General features: G+C 28.2%; 1 protein-coding gene across 4 annotated transcripts in view; it reads left to right on the top strand.

The window, feature by feature from the left end:
• LOC107447993 (liprin-beta-1) overlaps positions 1-17,601 on the top strand; it is an 88,162-nt gene that overhangs the window by 11,623 nt on the left and 58,938 nt on the right. The gene's annotated exons all lie outside the window — the stretch shown is intronic.

Below are 17,601 nucleotides of genomic sequence, written 5' to 3'. Positions count from 1 at the left end.
AATTGCAGTTTTGCAAAAATAAAAAATTATGCGTAGCCTAACTATTTAATAATAATAAAGTTCATGTGCTCACATCCTTGCTAATGATAATTTCTTTAAATGTTTATAAATATATATTCAAAAACATAGTTGCAATATTAAAATAAAATGTGCTTTTGGAAATTATGTTTATAAATTAATAGTTAGTAGTATTTTTGAGAATTTCTATTTCTTAGTGACCACTTTTTATAGCTGTATATAAAAATCAGCATTTAATTTCCCTTAGTTCTTATTATGAATTTTTAAGAATCAGATAACATTCTAAGATTTTTTCTTAATGCTATTTCTTAAAATGCTAGAATTTATCGCATTCCAAGTATCTGTCATTTTGGCTATAAAAGTTTATCAATAAAGCATTATAGTTAAAATAAATTTTTAAAGCTGTAAATAATGAAATTTTTTAATTATTATTAGCTTTGTTCTTTTTTTTTTCTTTTTTTTTACATTTTGGAATCTATTTCTTTCAATTTTATAATATGCCTGTTGGTTTCTTTTTTTTTGTGATACTTTTATATATATATATATTTTTTTTTACTTACCCTTTTCTTTTAAAAAAAAATTGGCAACTAAGAGCAGTTACTCATTGACCTTTGAGTGCTCTTTCTAGTTGTTGCACTGTTGACAAGTTTCAGACAAAACTATTTCTATTTTGTGATAGTTTATATGTGTGGAAATAATGATTTATTATGTGACTGTAAACCAAGCAAATCGAGAACCTTAACAACTTTTATTTCTGAAGTTCTGAGGGACAGACTATTTGTGATAATAACCATTGAACAGATATGATTGCACCTAATTTTCATACCTAAATTTTCATGCTGTTGCTTTGATGTTAAGTATTACCTCATGAAACATGGGGAAATTGGGTTTACTGTGCCCATCTCTTGCTAACTACCACAGAGTGTAAAAACAAGTATGAAATCCTGATCATAGTAGAATGGAGGATGCTACTTGTTATTCAACCAGCTATAATAAAGTGAAAACGCTTTAAACAGAACAAAACATTCAATTTGGGAAAAGAAAAAAAAAACTTTAAAGTATTGCCTGCAAAAATTTTAAATAATTTTGATGATGGTGACTTGAAAGTTTGTTTATCTGAGAAACAAAGAAAAAAAAATCCATTTCTGAGAAAGTGGATATATCTAGCATTTCTCAGGCTGACGTTTTCAGAACTCAATCTCCTAGGGAATGATAGGGCCCTATTAAAGAAATCTTGACATTTGTTCTTTTATGTATTTTTTTTTCTTTTTTTTTACCATTTTAGATAACAATTATCTGCTAAAATTTTATTTCAAGAATGTAATGATATGACAAATATATAGTGTAAATACAATTAATAATTATGATTATTTTTCAACTGTTCTTGGTTACTTTTTACTCATTATACCACTTGTCCCTTGCAAATCGGAAATTCATAAGAAGTCAACTTTCGAGAGAGAAAACATATGATGGACAAAGTTATTTCAGTTGTCTGGGATACTTTGCCGAGCGGCTTTTTTGAATTTTACTAAAAGAGAAAGCAATAAAAATGTATTGGTACACCATATATCAATTCTTAAATAAACCTTTGTATAGTCTCAAAATTAATGTCCTCTCCAAGTAATAGAGCAGTAAATAGATTTTTCATTTAAAATTGGGTTAGGTAACCTCAATTGATAGTATCCTTTTTAATTTCCCTTTTTCATAGACACTCTTAATGGACTACATTTTTGTTTCTCAAATTTATTCTTTCCACGTTCAATTTGACATTTATCTACGAATGATACCTTGCCTAAGAACTTGCATGGTTCCTTCACCATGGCACATTTTGAACATTAACAACTCAAAATCTACTGTTAATGAGATTTTTCTCATGAAAAAGCATTCAGCATGCATTATTTCCACTACATTTGTAAACTACTAAGATCTAGGATTCCAAATTTTTGGATCCTTTTTTAATAAAAGTGATACATATTTATTTAAAATGATACATATCTCCCATTTTAAGATATTGTACATAAAAATTACATATTTTAAGATAAATAAGAATTTGATTAAATAATAATTCAACAAAGAATTAAAAACAAAATCTTCATTAATTCTTCTTAAAAGATGAAAATCAGGTGTTCTTTTCAAAAAAATATACCATACGTTATATTCTTTTTGATGTGTACTAATTCATTATGCTGATAAGATCATTTAATATACTGTTTTACTAAAAGGTAAGATAAAACAAGTATCACTGAAAAATGAACGAATATTGTTATTAAAACTTAAAAAATTACTAAGTTTTATGTTAAATAAAATAAATTTGCACTTCAAATTATACTTCAAAAATTAAAACAAAACTTAGAAAAAGGTGGAAAGAAAATGCCCTAAATGAAGAAAAAAGTAAAAAATGATCTGTGTCATGAAGCAGATCATAAATTCTTAATCTCTTTATCCATCTATTAATAAGCACATTTGTAAACGAGGTGCAAAGCCTTTTTGAAAGGTGCTTTCTTTATTGGGTATTTGTAAAAAGTGCTCAATTTTCTCTTTTTCAATATGAAGTTTCGTTATCAAGATGATTGTTGCCATGAATTGTGCAAAAAGTGTGATTTTGACTATGTTCTATTCAACATTTTCACTATTTGTTCAACCACAATCCATTTCCGGCATACAAAAGTGTCAATTATTTATCCTGTTAGTTGAATTACTCAAGAGTCCGTATGCGGGTACACTGAGCTAGATTCGTCAGGAAGGATTCTTATACTCCTATGTGCAATTCTGCTCCATTTTGTGTGAGATTCTCGATTTCAGGCTTCATCTCTCGAATTTTTGTTAATTATGGCAATCAATTAAACATTACCGCAACTTTTTTCCTCAATAGCAAAGAAAAATTTATTTGTCTTGTTAATTTTTTCGTTGAAGCACCATCAATGTGTCAGTGACAAGTCAATGACATTCTTTACTGTTTTATTTCTGGATCAGTACAGTACCACAATCCTTGAACTTGACTTGGGGATCATTCGCTAATGGCGATAAATGATAAATATTTTCATGTAGGTCCATAACACTTAGTAATCACAGAGCTACATTAACTCAGCAACAAAACTGAAAAAAGCTGTAAGAAATGGTTGCATCTCTCCTGAACTACTGAAAACAGGCATTTCAACCAGTTCCATATGCTTACAAAAGCTTTTACTTTGGTTGTTGTTTGTAATCACTACAAAACTTCGTAAATCTAGCCTAAATATATTTATAAAAGACTAGTTTTTTTGTCTTATGTTTTTTTTTTTTTATGTAACTTTAAAAATATTCAGTAAAAAAAATATGAGAAATTTGAAATAAATTACAAAATTATTGTTTTAAAATGTGAAAAAATTTTTTTAAAAGTTTAGATAATGGCGACAAATGGTATTTAGAGTAGTTCTTTTATGCTGCGTGTACTCAGGAAAAAATTAAATTATTTTTTCACCATTTTGTAGTGAATCATATTTAGAAACTAATGGAAAAAATCTTATTTAAATTTCTTAAAAACATAAAAAGTTTCAAGCAATTTTCTTATTGCTGATTGCCTGAAACTTTTTACGTTTTTACGATATTTGAATCAAAATTTTCCCATTGGTTGCCAAATATGATTCACTATAAAATTATAAAAATATTATTTTTAATTTTTCTTGTACATGCACAATACAAAATAACTACTTTAAATGCTCATATCTTTCTCATTTTTTTACAAACTATTTTCAAATTTTAAAACAATTTTGTAATTAATTTTAAATTGTTCAAAAAAGTTTCATTAATTTTTTATAAAAATCTATAAATATTTAAACTAGTTTTACGAAATTTTATGCAGTTATTGCAAATAACAGCTAAAGTAATCTATACAAATTGCAGCTTATGTCTTGATTTTCTGGCATGAAGTGTCTAAAAATATGTGCAATTATTGTCTGTATAAAAAAAAACTTTCGCAGTTTATAGCCTATCCCTTTAACCCCAAAATTCTTTAAAATCTTATTGCAAAGTTTAAAAAGTGCATGAACTAAACGCTTCTAAAATTACAAAATATTTGCTAAGCATTTCTTGGGAAAGTCAAATAAATATTAAAAACTGAAAGTGTCTTTTCCATTATTGTAGGGTAGTATGTGTATATATATATAAAGTTCAAAGTATAGAGAAAACATGGATAAAATTACAGAATAATGAAACGAGAAGAAGAAAATTATTAAAATAAAATAACAAAAAAAAATTTGAAATAAAATTTTAATTTGAACTTATTTTATGAGTTCAATATATTTGTAGCTTATACACAGTCTTATTAATTTTCATCAGCTTTCTCTTTATCCTTTTCATATTTATTGTTATTGTGCTATATATATATACACACATCTACAGTGGAACCCCGGTTTTATATAATCTGTTTTGTACATTATCCTGCTGCCTATGTCATTTTCTGCTGCTCTCTGAAAATTCCCTGTACTGATTATGCTAAATTATCCCGAATTTTACAACACCCTTCTTAAGAAAATTCTGCTTTTTGCATTTTTTTTCTTTTAAGAGGTGAAAATAATTTTTTGTCTACAAAGATCACACAAACAGAATCGTAACTATTTTGTGTCTGTATTATAATTCTTTTGCTTATTTGGCACATTATATGGTGTAACCAGAATCGGAATATAGGATTTTCAAAGCTATGTGGAAATTAAAAGTAATAACTGCAAAAGAAAAAAAAATAGAGCGAAACTTTCTGTAGAAGAGAAAACAAACTTTTTTACTTCATTATTCTTTATTTTATTTTTCATAAATGAGAATAGAAAAATCACAAGCATTTTTTTCCCACTCAGATGCACAAGAATGGCATCTTTTGGATATAGTATCTAAGAAAGGATAAAATTTTTCGAAAATTTCTTCAAGGAAAGAATAATAAATTTTTTTACTTCTCAAAGGAAAAATTTTTCTGCAAGAACTCCATAACGTTCTGTTACAATGTTGCCACGATTCTGCCATGGGGCTATTCATTTTTCTGTAGCTACATCTAGAATCATGTATTTATATCAAACGTTTTTTATATTCTTTTTGTATAGAAAAAAATATTTTTTAAAGTTTAATAAATAATAGTTATTGTAGATTATTTAATTATTTCTATATCTTTAAAAATATTCGAGAAACAATTTACGATGTTGAACTTCGTTATTATGGTGCCCTTCCCATAAACTGACAATTTTTTCAGTCCCAAGAATGTCTGCTTAACTGAGATTTCACTGTACTTTTTATTTATTTTTAAGGACTGTGACCAAGAGATACATTTTATTTGTTGATAGATAACAATTTTTATTAATTTATCTGGGCATGTTATATAAAAATTGAATATAATATATATTTAATGATTTTTTTTTTTTTTTAAATTTATAAATATTAGTACTCATTTGGAAAATGTCACTTTTTTCTAATTTTAGATATTATTTTTTAATTGTTTGTTATGAAAACTTGGGGAAAAAATTTGTTAGATGAATTTTTAACTATTACTTTCTATAAACTTTATAGATGAGACAATAATGAAAAACTAAGTAAAAATCTTAGACATGCTTTCTCTCTCTTTTTGAATAAAATATATTATTATAATTTTTGTTTTTATCAATTAGCAATTTACTTAAAAGCATTGAAATAAGAAAAAGACTTTGATGTATTCTTCACTTACTTTTTTAAACTGTTGAGATATAATTTTGTATTTAATGGTTTATGCATAGATTCCCTTTTCTTTTACATGCGTTCATAAAATAGAAACAACATCTTTTTGTTTTTTAAATGCAACTTGTCATAAGGTTGCCTAATTTTTATTATTGTCTTTACGTTCCTTTAAGTATATTTTAAATGCAATTATTTTCAATAATTTTAATTTTCTGAGATCAACAAAACTTTTCCTTATCAGAAGTTAAGTTTTCAACTTTAAAATCATATTTATTGTCAAATATTTTATTTAATGTGTATTAAATACCAATATTCAAAGCTTCTATTACATTTAAGAGAAAAGACCATTGTATATTTCTTTATTAGTACTTAATTTTGACTTTTTATTATCTATTTTTAACACTTAAGCCACCTATACACTTGACAACTATACTTTAACACTTAAGCCATCTATGTATCAAAATACCACCTATGAGAATAGTATTTTCTCGATTTTGATCCTTCTTAAACCATTTAAGAGAAGCTAATTCCAGCTGAAGAAAAAGCACTTGTTGTCTTTCCTTTTTTCTTTCTTTTCATAGATTTATATAATTCGAAAATAATATAAATTTGGTTCAATTTTAAGAATGAATGTTCTTTTCATATTTTCAAATGAGTATTCATTGTATTGTTTAGCTGTCATGAGATAAGCTTCTAGCAGGGTTACTTTCAGTGATATCAGGGGCTAATCACATGATTATGAGACGTTATTTAATCTGTAATTCTTCATGGTTAGGTTTCTATCCACATCATCTGTAGGATTTTTTTTCTTCCAAGCTAAGAGTTTTAAACTTTTCCTAAGACAGCTTAAGTCATAATACCTCTTCTGAATGTGTTGGATTTAAAATGACTGAAATAAATTTGTATGCATGCGTCTACATTAAATCAATTCATTTTTTAAATTCTAATGCAATGTTGAGTGGTATTCATTCTACAGGCAAAAGAAAAGACTCATTCATTGCCTGCAAGTGCTGTGTCTTTTTTTCCACACATTATAAACTGCAAAAGAAGAGGCAAGACATTTTTACCTTATCTGTTATGGTTAATATGTATTTGCATTTTCTTTAAAGAAATCAGTTTAAAGGAGGGAGGATCAGTTAAAGTTTAAAGGATCAGTGGAAGGTTTTGTAAATAAAGTAATTAACACGAAATTAAAGACAAAAGGGACGGAAACTAATAAAAAAAAAATCAGATTTGGTTTCTTTGAGTTTACTGTGTTTATTTTTTATTAGATTGCCTTTGAATTTTTTACTATAGTATTGCAGAGAAAGAATTACTAAAGCAAAATTTTGATGAAAATCATCTCTGCATTAAGATTACTATATACTCCTTAAAAGTTATCTTCTAAGATTCAAATGTGCAGTAATAATTTGTAATTGTTTTTTATTAATGTTGAGGTAGAAGAAGTTAAATGACTACTATTATGCTTAAAAAATATCTGTATGTATATAACAAATTCAATAACTGGCCCAAATTTCTATGCATGTCATATGCTTTGACGTTGTCCTAAGTTTAAGGACTGCTTTACTCTCTTGTCATCAACAACACTATTGCCACTAGAACTGTGCGATGTAAGAAATTTATATCGTGTTGCATCGTCTGTTAGAAATCGCTATTTAGCATATGTTAAAAAATTATCTATCGTAAATCTTTTAATCCATCAAAAATAAATAAAAGTAAAATCTATTACAAAAGAAAATGTTAGTTCTAAAAAAATGTTTCTATAACATCAATAGCATTACTATATTTTTTCAATTAAAATATAATAAAGATGTCATAAAGTAAAAACTAACCCAAGCTTTATTATAATTTTTTTAAATTAAAAATGACTTAAGATTTATTGGTTTAAAAATAATAATAAAACTGTAAAAAAATATATGTTACATTCATGCACTAAATATTAAAAGAAGAAAAAAAAAGAAAGTAAAAAACAAACCATAGAAATGTTCACTCTATTTAAATATTTTTTGAATTATTTGTTGAGAAAACCCATGCTTTTGAAATTCGTTAGACCTTTTATTTACTTATTTAAAATAATAAAATTGTATTAACTAACTGTCAAATTCTCCTGCTTAATAAATGTAAAATTTAATTTAAGGTTTTTATTTATTTATTATTATTTATTTTTTTGAAAATTAAATCAACTTGAGATTTATTTGTTTAAAAATGATACTGACTATCTAACAAATTATAAAGCTAACAAGTATTTAAAGAATTTTTTGAAAAATACTTCAAGTACTATTGTTAAATTATTAAAAAGAGTCAAAACATTTCTTAGCTTTTTATTTAATCAAAAAAAATTTTTTGTTTTAACTAATTGCCAAATTTTTTTTAAAAGCAATAAAGCAAACTTTGTTTTAATTTTCTCAAAAATAAAAGCAAATTAAATAAATGTAGGCTTTGTTTCAATTTTTTTATAATTAAATACGACTGCAGATTTATTGGTTTAAAAATAATCAAACTTTTATACTTACGTGCATTAAATAAACTTTAAAAAAAAACTAACTTTTTATAACAAGTTAAATACAAAATACCCCAATTAAATTGTATCGCTTAAAATGAAAAACAATAATTAAACGAAAGTCAATGAAGAATCTCTCTTTATTCATATTTCCTTTTTTTAATTCATAGATTGAGTTCAGAACAAAAATTGATGATATCAGCGATTGCGCAACGATCGAAAGTAACAGTAGGTCAACTAAAAACAATTGACAAGAATCGTTAAAACCCGACAGACAATAAAATAGTCACAAAATAATGCACAACGAAGCGATCGCTAAGTAGCAAAAGACTCACTGAAAATAATTTACAAGAAACGTTAAATCCTGACGAAATAAAAAGCACAGCGATCGCAAAATAACGCAAGTCCCGCTAAAAATAATCTTTAAGAAACGTAAAATACCTAAGACAAAAATGGCGCATAAAGAAACTATGCATAGCGTTCTATATTTCAACGCTGACCCTCGCAATTCGCTCTTCATCATTCAACGCCACGAACTATACGCTTACAACATCTCTGCAGCTAGACGATATATACGTTAAATAGATATTTCGCGATGATATCATTAAATCTATTAAACTAAGTTGAATGAGATGGGCCGGGCATGTAGTGAGAATGAGCCCAGAACGAACAGCGTTAAGAGTCTTTAATGCAAATCCCACCAATAAAAGGCCAAGAGGAAGGCCCAAAAAGAGATGGAAAGACTGCGTGGATGAGGATTTTACCATCCTAAAAGTAAAGAACTGGAAATCAATTGCTGGGAGAAGGGCAGCATGGGAAAACCTTCTGAGGAAGGACCAGGCTCACAAAGGGCTGTCGTGCCAATGCTGATGAGATATTTCGCGATACATCGATTTATCGCCCAGTCCTAATTGCCACTTTATGTAAAAGACACTGACTTCAAGATTACGAAATCCGGAAGATGCTATATCTCATTCTTTCATTTTATTCTAATTTTATTGTAATTTCATACATAACAATATTTCAACTTTAAAAAAAAAACGATTTAAAAAATATAAAATATGCCATATATATAATTGTAGAAGTATCCACAAATAAGAATCTTAGCATTTTAAGCAAATAATCCTAACTGATCAATGCGGCCATATAAACGGGATGATTCTTTTACTTATTGGTTTATTAATCAGAATCATTTTGTTTTTAACATTCTTATTATTATATTTACGATGAATTTAATTACAATCAAATATATAATTTTAATTACATGATTGATTAATAGAATATTAATACATTTTTACTAGAATATAAAAGAGAAATTCCTATGCTTGACATAAAAATTTCACAGTTTCACTTAGTATGAAATATAGTTTGGACCTAAGTAAACTTGAAACACTAAAGCGGTAAGGATTAAAATCAAAAATTTTCCTTTTTTTCTTTCTTCAAAATCTGTTTTAAAACTCATTTGTAAGTTAATAGGCACTATTTTCGGTTTTAAAACAAAAAATTTTTATTTTAAAATAAGTAACAAAAAAATCCAAAATGTCTATTTTCATGGGTTCTCCAACTGAAACCGCTATTGTGTTATGGTTTGATAAATCACGAGAATTTTTGAAAGAATGATGTATTTCATAAATCTTCGCATTTTCAAGATTTTATAGCTTTGACATTTAAACACAGACATAACATTTCAAGCTAGCACAAAGAAAGCAATTTTTTCTGCTCTACTGCGAATACTATATCAGGTACTTAGATTTATATAAACATAGATATTTTTTTTTTTTTTAAATCTCTAAATCGAACATTCTGGTAGGCTCAGATTATTTCTTAGCTGAAGAAGTTTTCGATTACATTTAAAGGGGATAAATATAATATTAAGATATGAAGACTATTCGGAACTTATCTGTACTTAAAAGATATATTGTCAATAATTATTTATAACCATACATAATGAGTTTAAAATATGGTATATTAATTTATAATCATCAATTTTACATATTTTCGTAAAACGCAACGTCTCAAACGTTAATTGGTCTAGAGACGTCTATTACTCTCTCATTGTTATTTTACAATTAAAAAATTTAACTTGAAACTTCCACAATTTTTTCTTTTCTATATACTTGAAAATAAATTATGGTTAAAAAAAAAGCATTAAATATAGTATCAACATTTAAGTTTTTCGTGGCTTGTTTTCTTTAGAAATTTTATTAGTTAATCTATTATTTGAAAAGGTCGGAAAAAAATATTTATATTTTAAAATACAATAAACTTAAGTATGCACTATAAAGAAAAAGATCAACGTTTATGCATTTAGGCATAGTAAAAAATTTTGTTCAGAAAGGGAAAAAAATATTACGCAAACCCTTGTTAACTTTTCTAATAACCGTATTTCTACATAGTGCCATTTTTTATGATTCAAAGGGCTGACTGCAATTGTTCTAACAATTAATTAAGTTGCGAATTGAAACACAAATACGTGCTTTCTTTGAATGAACTTACCTTTTTCGACACTTTTATATTCTTGACCATCAAAATATGGGGGTTTAACTGCAACCTGGAAGATTTGATCCTTTAGTCAGGAGAGAGGTCGTTTATTTTTTTGTGTATTTCGCCTTATCTCAGAAACTTTTGTAGTCGGTCAAGAACTTTTTGCCCACATCTATAAAACTCATTTTTCGAAGATAATTCCATTCAAAATATAATTTTTATTATTAATTATTCTTTTTTTTTTCGAATAAATATTTTTAATATTAAGATATTAAATTTTTACATAATTTTAAATTTTTTATTTTTAAATTTTAAAAAAGAATACAAAATCTGAGGATTATTCAAAAATTTTCAATCTTAATAAAATAGAATAATAATAGTTATAAAAAACAAAATTTAGTATAGAATTATTGGATATGTGAGTTTTATAATTGTATGGAAAAAGTTTTTGATTTATTCCAAAAGTCCCGAGTAATTGCGTAATACGCAAAAAGTGGAATCCAAACTTTCGGCTACTTTCCTGATCCGTATCTTCTAGATTGAAGTTTTGAAGTTCCCCTCGGGACAATCCTCATTTTGATTGTCCCGAATCCTAATTTATCGAAAAATGATGTGTTTATTCACTTTTTTATTTCTGTTTCCAAAACTTAATCACTTCCAGTTAATTAACATATTTGTGTTTAAAATTGGCATTTTGTACGTGAAAATAGTATCTTTAGAACAAAATTTGTTGAAGATTTTTTTTTTTCCTTAAAAAAAATTTTAACATGATTTGTGGTTCGTTTTATTTTCAAATTTTCATCATTTCGTATCTTTCATATAAAAAGCTTTTCGATTGCATATTGACTATTTATTTGTCATTCCTTCTACTTCTCTAGGTTAAAACATGAGACTTTAAGTAATTAATTATCTGTAAATTTTATATCATGAAATAGTGTTCGACCCTTTCTTACGTTTTTTTTTTTTTCATCATTTCGTATCTTTCATATAAAAAGCTTTTCGATTGCATATTGACTGTACCGTTACCCCTTTGGCTGTGATCTCAAAATTTAAATTTAGTAACGGTTACCCAGGTTATTTAGTAGACAAATATCTAATGAATTACAGAAAACTTTTAACATTTAAAACTCATTTTTATTGCACCTCTAAATCTTCAAAAACATAATTTCACACATTTCCAAATGCCAACATGGGAATAAACATTTATACATTAATTAAAACAAAAATGCAACCTTAAAACACTCAAGCATAACCTTCAACTTCTACAGTTCAAAAAAAAGACATTTATAAAATAAAAACTTCATTTAACATTTCTAAAAACCCAGACTTGGTTTATGATATCTATAAATTACACTTAAATGCTGATTGTTCTCCTACACAAAAAAAAACACAACATAACAGTTCAGAATTTTCGGTAAATGATTCCTCTAAAATGTTAACGAAATAAAATTTAAAGTTTTATAAGTACCCTACGGAATTTACTGCTTTCACTCTGGAACCGCCCACCGGAAAGGTAGATGAACTCATGGACAAACTCCTCGGCTAGGATCTCGAAATTTCTCCAGCTATTCTAATTTCAAGCGACTTAGGCATGTAGAAGGGGGACACCGGACGTCCAGCATAGATTCCCTCGGACTTGGCCCATCGTCTCAAAGATATCGGCTTTTGGCTAATCCCGGTAGTCCTTCCCGCTAGAGACTTCAGTTTAGCTTTCCCTAAGGTTACGATCCACCATCTCCGAGATACTGTCACGAACCACTCCTTCAGCGGACAAACTCCGTATCCCCAGGATACTGCTCTGATTACTTGCTTACTACTGGTACTGCAACTGCTCCTAGCCACATTCATCGCTTCTCTTTTATCCTCCCGTCAACAAGGCGAAAGAATCTAGACTGACCTGTTTACCACGTCCAGAGTCATCCCGCATCCGGCGGACGTCAGAACCAAAAAAAAAAGATCCTTGAGAAAAACCGTCATGAATCCACTAATACCCTATACAAGTTATAATACCATCTTCAATAAATATTAATAAATTTAGTTACATAGATTTTACCCAAAAAAAATCCCTTTTTAAAAGACTAATTCAAAATTTCTAAAGAAAATATCATTATGATTGAATTTAAACTTTACCGTAGTGGTGCCATCTACAGACAAATAATCTATCTTTAAAAGTATTACAAAAAAAAACCTATAATAAATTTCAATTTATTACAATACCATCGCCTCACCGAAAAAAAATTAAAATACTTTTAATTTTTTGAAACACTATAGCACTATGTTAAAATGACCTGGAACACTATCAAGAAATCAAGAAAACTAAATTACTGGTTTCACACAAAAATTTCCGTTTTTTCCTTTTCTCTAAGCTGTTCATAAATAATTCCTACTTAAAGTTCAAAATCTCTAAAAGCACCACGCGGCTTTAAACCTACTTTTAGATCTTTATCACTAAAATCAAATCTGACCCTAACAATGTGCACCTTGCAAGGAAACAGAAAAGAGGAATCAAATATGCGCCAAAGTAGTTTAAACTACACTTAACTTTAAAAAACATTATAACTCAGATTTACACTTAGCAATACCTTTTCCAGCAGCCCATAGGGGGTCAGGAAAAGATTGTACAGCAACGTTATCAATCTTCAGCTTTCAAATTTTAAACATCGAAACATTCATAATCTACATTTTAAAAATAACATAAAAAAAAACAAAAATGGGACAAACCCAGTTTTGACTGATTACATACATCATTACAAATGCCAGTGGAGACCTACACTTCACACTTATGTACATAAAAGGACCGTGGTCCACCTGAAAACAAAAAACAGTCTCCACCGACCTACTACATTCCGGCTTATGTAACCAAAATATGCACCGCCAGATATAAACTCCTCCTCCATATTTGGAGAACATTTGACATTCCACCCCAAAACATTTATAACCCAATTTAAAACAAGAAAAATTTAGTTGCACCCCCCTCTTACAAATTCTAATTTCTTATGACCCGTCCATTTACTCGTTGTCTTAAGTTATAACGAGGTTGCGGAAAAGGCACGAATTTACCTGTCTCATACAGTAGATTTTCTGGAGCAGGTGTTTCTACTCTTTCCCTATCTATACTGCCACTGATTTGGTCACCGAACCCACTATCTCTGGATCGCAAAATTTCCAATCTTTGCTCCGCCTTTGCCACATTCTCCACATGAACAACCCTAGTATAGCCAAAATTTTTTGTATGTTGGATTTTCAAAGTGACCGGAGATAAGACTTCAACCACCCTGAAAGGGCCCTCATTAAATTTAGCAAATTTCTTGCACTGGTTTTTCTTTAACACAGGATTGAACCAGTATACCTCATCCCCTGCTTGGAAACTATATTGTTTGATGTTTTGGTCTCTACGAGCTTTTCTATTTTCCGCAGAATATTCTAGATTTTCCCTCGCTAATGCCTAAGTACTATGCAATTTACCAAGTAAATCTTTGGCAAAGTCCTCAGCACTCGCGTAAGAGAAAGACTCATGGTTCCTAAAAAATTCCAGCTGTAAAGTTAATTCCCTACCATATGTTAACAGTGCCGGAGTACTTGCAACGCCAAAAGAAAAAAATGGTCAGGTATAAACACACCCGTTTGACCATCCTGTGGCGAAGGCTTATCTTTAAGACACATATTCGATTATAACTCAAATATCACAAACACACTATTAATTGAGTAAATCTTAACTTGTTTACGTCTATTTCAAAAACTGGGAATACATGAATACACTCAAATATGATACAACTTTAAAACACATAAAAAGTCAAATGTTAGCATCTGGAAATGCAAAAGATTGCAGCACCAATTTAGGCCCTCTCTATTAAATTTGCCTATCCTGGTCACGGCACCAATTTGTACCGTTACCCCTTTGGCTGTGATCTCAAAATTTAAATTTAGTAACGGTTACCCAGGTTATTTAGTAGACAAATATCTAATGAATTACAGAAAACTTTTAACATTTAAAACTCATTTTTATTGCACCTCTAAATCTTCAAAAACATAATTTCACACATTTCCAAATGCCAACATGGGAATAAACATTTATACATTAATTAAAACAAAAATGCAACCTTAAAACACTCAAGCATAACCTTCAACTTCTACAGTTCAAAAAAAAGACATTTATAAAATAAAAACTTCATTTAACATTTCTAAAAACCCAGACTTGGTTTATGATATCTATAAATTACACTTAAATGCTGATTGTTCTCCTACACAAAAAAAAACACAACATAACAGTTCAGAATTTTCGGTAAATGATTCCTCTAAAATGTTAACGAAATAAAATTTAAAGTTTTATAAGTACCCTACGGAATTTACTGCTTTCACTCTGGAACCGCCCACCGGAAAGGTAGATGAACTCATGGACAAACTCCTCGGCTAGGATCTCGAAATTTCTCCAGCTATTCTAATTTCAAGCGACTTAGGCATGTAGAAGGGGGACACCGGACGTCCAGCATAGATTCCCTCGGACTTGGCCCATCGTCTCAAAGATATCGGCTTTTGGCTAATCCCGGTAGTCCTTCCCGCTAGAGACTTCAGTTTAGCTTTCCCTAAGGTTACGATCCACCATCTCCGAGATACTGTCACGAACCACTCCTTCAGCGGACAAACTCCGTATCCCCAGGATACTGCTCTGATTACTTGCTTACTACTGGTACTGCAACTGCTCCTAGCCACATTCATCGCTTCTCTTTTATCCTCCCGTCAACAAGGCGAAAGAATCTAGACTGACCTGTTTACCACGTCCAGAGTCATCCCGCATCCGGCGGACGTCAGAACCAAAAAAAAAAGATCCTTGAGAAAAACCGTCATGAATCCACTAATACCCTATACAAGTTATAATACCATCTTCAATAAATATTAATAAATTTAGTTACATAGATTTTACCCAAAAAAAATCCCTTTTTAAAAGACTAATTCAAAATTTCTAAAGAAAATATCATTATGATTGAATTTAAACTTTACCGTAGTGGTGCCATCTACAGACAAATAATCTATCTTTAAAAGTATTACAAAAAAAAACCTATAATAAATTTCAATTTATTACATGACTATTTATTTATTATTCCGTCTACTTCTCTAGTTTTAAACATAAGACTTTAAGTAATCAATTATCTGTAAATTTTATATCATGAAGTAGTGTTCGACCCTTTCTTGCATTTTTTTTTTTTATTTGACAAACGAATATTTAGTTTTAATGAACTTGTATAAAAACAATAATCTCAGTACGAAAGTATAAGTTATCTTCAACGTCCAGTTACAATTAGAATTTAATAAACCTGACGGCCTTCCTTAATTGCGTGCATCTAAATTAGCTCTTACATAAGGAAGTTATTAAAAATTTAATTTTAGATTAAGGACGGTGACAACTGCATTTAAAATGGGCATATACTTAAATGACAAAAAAATGTCCATTGTATTCGGCATAGAAATTTGAGAGATGAGCATGTAAAAATTTTAGCTACTATTTCATAAACACCTGCTCGTAAAAATCATGAATGCAGAACGAGGCGTAACCGGAATAATTTTTTTTCCTCTCATTTTATTCGTTAAAAGCAATAATAATAACGTAATTTCTCTCTAAAAAGGCAGGTGTTTTGGAAATACTTTTAACTGTTATAAAAATAAAGTGTTAGATGAAACAAATTCTGTTACGTTACTTTTATTTGAAAATCATGAAGAGTTAACAGCGTACCTTAATTTATTGTGTTCTGGTTGATAATTTTGCACTAATATTAGTCATACATTAATCTTATTCAAAGAAAAAGTTCTATATTGTCATGAATCTAATTGTTGTCATCTTTTTAAAATGCTAAAATTGCAATCAACCGTTGATTGAAGTTGGCAATTGTAGTTGATAGATTTTGATTATTGTATCTCAAATCTCGGCATCGAAAGTTGTGTTTTCACATTTGGATTTATTATCATTATTCCTGGATATAATCATATTTTATGAAAATTTCCTCTTGACCACTGAAGATGGTATGATAACTTTTATTTGTTATTAAAAAAAATTCATGTTAACAAATCAGTTATTTCCTTTATTTTCCTTAACTAGTGTGATTAAGAATCTTGCTATTCTCATTGTTGTTAATAATTAATGCAAATATTTTTACATGAAACGTTATTAAGATGCGAAAGTCTTAAAAAAAATTCATGTTAAAAGTTCAAATGTTTAGTAATAGTAGAAATATGTAATGTTAATAATAGTAATTACTTACAGTTTAAAAAATATATATATATATATATATATATATATATATATATAATTTTTTTTTTTTTTCATGTTAGCAAATCAGTTTATTTCTTTACCTTACCTTCACCAGTGTGATTCAAAAACTGCTGCTATTGTTAATTAATGCAAGTATTTTTAGATGAAACATTAGTAAGATACGAAACTTAAAATGTTTAGTGGTATTAATTCGATATTAAAATTGGTTTTTCTTTAACATATTTTTATTTATGTATCTATTTAAAATAAAAATATTTTTTCTAACGAATCAATTCAAGTGAAAATTAGACAATTTATTTATAATCCTAATATCAATTATTTTAAATGTTTTATTTTTTAAAAGTGTAATAATGATTTTATAAAGAATCAAATTTTGAAATAAAATGCTATAAATCATTTCATTAACTTTTTTTTTTATCAGAAAAGTTATTAAGTTACACATTATCATAGTATTAAGTTATATATTTTTATGGTATGTCTACGTATAGGCTAACGAAAATATTTTCGGTGATACTGCTTCCGAAGTTTTTCGTCTTTTTTTTCTTTTTTAAATAAACAAAAACTTGTTTTATCGTAGATATTGGATTGTTATTACCGTAATTTGCACAATTGCTTCCTTGCGTTCTTTCTGTGAAAATATAATTTTTCAGCAATTAGCAAT

This window comes from Parasteatoda tepidariorum, chromosome 11 (genome assembly GCF_982258835.1).
Source record: "Parasteatoda tepidariorum strain Cologne lab strain chromosome 11, Ptep-v5.0, whole genome shotgun sequence".
Lineage (NCBI taxonomy): Eukaryota > Metazoa > Arthropoda > Arachnida > Araneae > Theridiidae > Parasteatoda > Parasteatoda tepidariorum.
This window is presented reverse-complemented; position numbering and strand designations above follow the sequence as displayed.